Genomic DNA, 6,000 nt, shown 5'->3' on the forward strand with positions numbered 1-6,000 from the left:
GTACCCACGAAGCTGCTTGACAGGGCTCCTTAACACTATTGGCTTTGTTTCAGTACCAAGCTGCCTTCATTTTCTTTTTTTTTCGTATAGACGCGTGAGGAGAGAGGTTGGTTTAGGCTATTCTTGGTGCCAAACTTTTTCCGCTAATAACCTACTAAAGAAATACGGCCTTATGTGAAAAGAAAGACAGCCCTAGACTGCATCCCCTAATATAGTGACCCTGCTTGTGCTAATAATTAAGGGGAACTTCTCACTCAAAATTAAGTCTTTCAGTTTTTGGAAATTTCCGTATGCTAGATATTTTAATAAATATCAAGGTGGACCATCACTTACCTGCGTCACGCCTGGCGAACCAAAATGCGAATCCAATCTGTTCGTCAGAATCAAGGCCAATTATCGGAATCAAAACCGCTGATTCGTAATCATATTTTCGCGTGCATGAATTAGAAATTGTGAGCTTCTCCCTCGGCTGGACGATAACATGCTTAAGAAGGTGGAATTCCTGTAAATAGGCGGTTTCGAAGCTCTGCAACTGCCGAACCGGTATTACGTGAAATATGCGATGATAAATTCGTCACGAGTGCTTGTGGCTTTATACACGACTGGGCATTCATCTGCGGGTGTGTGCCAAATGACTCTTCTTCCTCATTATCTTTCATCTACTTTCCCACGTGTGACGTCGCCAATGAAGCGGGACCATGGTTAACCACTCTGTCGGTCCTTCTGTCTATAGGTGTGATCACTTTTAAGTTTTTCACCATTTTATAAACGTCACCTGCGGCAGATAGAATAATTCTTGTTCTTGAGCTGGATTATTAGAAGAGACGGACATTACTAGCGCGAGAAATCGAAATGTGTATTCATTTAATTACCAAAAATAAATAATTAGCTTCTTCAATAATTCCTTCGCGGCACGCATTGGAAGTTACGAATTGTAGCCGTCGAGTGTGCAAGACGTATCCGTTTGAAGGAATCTCCATGGTGGCACCAGTGTCGGGATAATATTTCCCAAACTGCAGGCCAAAATATATGGGTGGTCCAGTTACTTTTGTGCTTAAAAGCATAAAAGAGCGTTATTTAAAAAAAATGTAATTGGAACAACAGTGAATTACCGCGGCGAAGTTCATGGTGGCTGACTCCAAATTTATGTCATTCAGGTAATTGGCTTCAAATGGATACGCCTTGCAAAGTCACCTGCTACAATTTTTTAATTGCTGTATGTGCTCTAACGTAATTAATTGGAAGTTAGAGTGTTTTTGAATAGTTGAATATATGTTAAAATTTTTCGAGTAAGTAATGATCGCCTCTTTGAACAACCCAGCTCAAAGACTAGAATGATATCTGCGACAGGCGATCTTTAAAAATTCGGAAAGATTGCTCGACCCGAAATTATCACCGTAAATGATCACGCAGTATATGTATAGCGTATTCGGAATGACTGAGCGTTGAGAAGGTACTATGTATTTTAATTTTATATGCTCCACACTCTAAGTTCATTAAGTTTCGTCGCCAGCTTCTTTTGAGCCAGTTTATGTGAAAAGTTGCGTTTTATGATATCTTGCTCATCCCACGTTGTCCTGTAGACAACACGAGAAGTCGTGCTTATTACTAATGGTTATGGCGCCACATGTCTACACTATTGATCTTCAGGTAGGGTGAAACTAGCTAACCAAATATTTTAAATATTTTTAAGAGTGCGTTTCCCGCGCAATGAAGCATTTAATTCAGGCCGTTGTAGTACCTATTATGAAGCAAATCATATCAAATATAAGGCGTTCGTGAGAAATTCACCATGGGGTTCCTTTGGCTGCTTCAATTGCTGCTGTTAAGGCATTTCTCCTATCACTGTCCGTTTTAACGTTTCTTAGTGATCTTTCCGATAGACAACAAAATGTTGCTTAAGCACTATAAGACTGAAAACTTCGCCAATCTTTTAGCACCATGCGTAATTTTTATATTCAATATCCTTAAACTTCCCTGTCTTTTTGGTGTCGCAGAATCAGTAGTCGAGTTTTATTTATTTGTGGCGATATATGTAGTTTCTGAATATTTCTGCTTGAAACTAGTAATCGCTGCTGTGACTATTTATACCGGCATCTCTTTTCCCATTTCGAGACCTGAGGTGGACATTTCTGACGCCGTGACATCCTGTAATGTCTGAAGATTTGGCCTCTGGACACGGTAGCGCTAATGGTGTTACGATCTTACGGCCTTCCATAAGTTCTTGCGATGTCATCATTTTTCAACCACGAACAAGTGCGACAACGTTCCTCAGCAGACAAACAGCAAGTTGTGCTGTATTGGTGCTAGAGGGTTCCTCTCGTCATAGAAGCACCAAAGCAAATCCAGCGTGTTGACTTAGGAAAACTGCAAGCTGCGTTACGAACACTCTCAACGTTTTGTACATAGTCATTAGCATGTACTAAAGGCGACCGCGTATTCGAAACACTCAGCAAACGCACAATCAATGCTTTTATATTTCAGTGAAAACGGCGCTAACGTTACGAACTCTCCTGGCTGTGAAAGGAATTTCAGATGTTCCCTCATTCATGCGCTAACGTTCGGAGCCCTACACGAATGCGGAGTCAGCAGCATGCTTACATAGCTCTCGTCATAAAGGTACGTTTCGCATGCTTCATCCCTTTGAGTTTCAGACTTGCTTTCACCAGCAGCATTTATCATTTCTATTTCACTCGTGCTAATACATGGATAAAGGTATCTTAAAAGAAGGTTGGATTTGGTAACGCTGAGGCACCCGTGCCAGACACCCTCGTTTGAAAAGTAAGCCACAAGAAAGGTTTCATAAAAAGAAATCCCTTTTTCTTTTTTTTACTGACCCGTTTGGCAGGATGTAATGCACACGGTAAGTCACCACAGCTAGCCTAATGACAGGGCACTGGCGTACAAACAGCCAGAAATCACACTGCGCGCACTTCTTGGTTTCGATTGAAGTTTGCTTGCGTTACACGGTTTCGGTTGTCAAAGCTAAATAGCTCACGGTGCAATTATAATTATGAAAATCTCAGTAAGGTTAATTTCAGGTTGCTTGTATGGTTGAAGACGGCATAATATAAGTGACTGTCTCACCAAAAAGAGAGAGAGAAGAATACAGGAAGGCAGGGATGTTAACCAGTCAATAGTCTGGTTGGCTACCCTACACTGGGGGAAGGGAGAAGGGGAAGAGAAAGAAGGGAGAGAGAAGGTGTAGGTACGTGTACGGACAGCACTTCAGTTAAAGTCGCTCGAGCAAACCAGAAGTTCTGAGAAAACACAAAAGTGCCTTCACTGCCTTCTGAGCCGATGATCGGTTGGGACGGTGCTCTAATATTGTCTGTTCACTCAGAGGACGATCGTCTAGTTTCCTCAATGTGTCGGACAAATACTGTCTTTGTGCTTGAAATTGGGGACAATGGCACAATATGTGGTCAATGTTCTCCTCGCATGCGCAAACATCACATGCAGGACTATCAGCCATTCCAATTAGTGCTGAGTAGGCATTCGTGAAGGCCACTCCAAGCCATAACCGACACAGAAGAGACGCTTCACGCCGGTGCACACCGGCTGGAGGTCTGAGTTGAAGTGATGGGTTTAGTCGGTGCAGTCTCACCAAAGTTGTTAAAAAATAACTGCTGTTAACCACACATCGATGGAACAGCTGGTGCCTTCATTTGTTATCCCGTAAAAATCTGCTGGTTACGGAAAAACAAGATGGACGTGAATACTTGACATTCTGGTATTCTATGTGCTACGTTGATTTTCGACATGACGGCCACGGTCACGTCGGGCAGGTAGGTGCTTGGAAGCTATTCTATTGAATGACAGAAACAAAGCAATGTGGTTGTTTTGAACACAAACACACACAAAAGTTCGGCACAACCCATCTCACGATGAATGTCGATCCGCAGGCCTTACAGAACACCCCTATTGATTTACCGTTGACATGTGGTTGAGGAATCGTTTACACAATATCTTCGCAACAGTGTTTCAAAAGCACCCCCCCTCCCCCCTCCCTCCCGAACCTAACTTCAGCTGAGCAATATAATATTGCTGTTGCAAATTTACAATAATGCAATTTATAACACTGTTGAGATATTGGGTGAATATTGAATTGAATATGCATTCTATACTACACACGCGTGTGTAGTATAGAATTAACAGTAACAGTGACATGTGTCCCATGTTGCTGTCCAAGTTACTTCTGGCAAACTTTAAAAATTCTCATGTACCACGTAGCTGCGCAGAACCGAGGCAATGTTTGCGGTCACTAGGAGCAAGTCAGACTATTTTTTGTATTTCGCCTAATTACATAAGTAGTTATTATTAAACATTAAGAATCCCAAATATTATGTTCAGAACAAGATGTCATTGAGAAGTGAGAAAGAAGTGTCGCGTGACTTTCGTGTTTCCCACATAGTCACTAGTACAATCTCAAGATCCGCAAGCCTTATAAAGCTTAGATTGTTCCGGACGGCAATTAGAACGCCACCGTCGTATTTAACACGCGCATCATACACGCAGTCATATCAATGAGTTGTGTATTTCGGTGGAAAGTAATTCAAGAAATGTAAGTCGTTCCAAAGACAAGTTTCAGTTAAGCATATCACATGGTATGAAGAGGCTAGCACTTTCTCGTAAGATGGGAGGATTTCGTGCGTAGACCGCGAAGGCTTGGGGTAAAAAACGGAGGACTTCATTAATGAAGTTAGAAAAAAAATTGCCATATTTTGTTGCTAGCATCCCTGGATGCAGCATGCCTGCCTGCCGTGGAAAGGCCTGTAAAGGCAAGGCTTCATCTTTTTTCGAAGACGGTCTCGTTCACTGTGATCCGGAAGGAAGCGTAACTCTCGTGCTTCGCTTTGAGCTTTTGGCAGTCAACACGGTTGCTATCAACAACTTTTTTCAGCGTAGCATAGATTTCATCGCACTCGAATATGTAGTTTTTATTCTGAGACTTCTATTGCTTCGGCTATGCGATGTACAATACACTGTCTCCGAGATAGGCACACATTGCTATGGCACTGGCTCGCCGAGGTCGGCCATGACCATGGCGGTGTGACGACGCTGTATGACGATGACGCAGTGATAACAATGAAATGAGGTCGATAGAACAGCGAAGGAGGTATGACAATGATAGCATGCTTACATTCAGAGGGCGATTATGAAGTTATGACGATACTACAACGATGACAAAGTGCAATGAAGGCGAAGGAATGACCATGATGGCGTTTCGACAATGGTAAGACAACAAATGGATGGTGACGACTGTATGACGTCGACGAAATGACGACGATAGCAATGATAGCAGCGGCATTATCGCAACTGAATGACGACAGCGTTATTACAATGAAAAGCCGAAGAAAGAATGACATTGATGGAACGACGAAGGCGGCATGAAGACCGACGTCACAAGCGAAATGACGCATTGCCACCTACGAAATGTGATAGATCACAATTTCTCTATACATTCGCAGTCATACCATATAGGGCACTTGGCACCTTTGAATAATGTGAGTTGCTGTATTAACTTCGTGGCGTCATCACTTGAACGTCGCTTTTGGCGTTGACGTTGTCCATGCTTTGAACGTTGTATTCCTCTAACAACGTTATTCTCGGCGCATCCTTTGTTATGAATGTGTGCCAAATTGTTGTCATGTGGTGACGGCGCTGTTTTCACGGGCGTGACGATGACCAACTGCACGCGAACGTTATGCCATTTTATAAGAACAATTTTTATGCACTTCAAAAATGTATTGCTCGTCCACTACAATATTGCTTTTTATGCTTTCCGAAATATATGCACAGATGCCGCTGCGCTCAGTTTGTCTGGAGCAAAAAAAAAAGAACAGAAAAGAAAGAAACATTCCGTGATAGTTGAGTGGCTAGAGCGTTCGACTTCGAAATGCACACTGCTTCATTGACATCGGTGAAGGTGGTTGTGGAGAACTTTTATTCTTCTTCACGCTGTGACGATGGCGAAGCTGGGGATGACGAAATGTCCTG

The sequence above is a fragment of the Dermacentor andersoni genome, chromosome 5, assembly GCF_023375885.2.
Source record: "Dermacentor andersoni chromosome 5, qqDerAnde1_hic_scaffold, whole genome shotgun sequence".
NCBI classification, from domain to species: Eukaryota; Metazoa; Arthropoda; class Arachnida; order Ixodida; family Ixodidae; genus Dermacentor; species Dermacentor andersoni.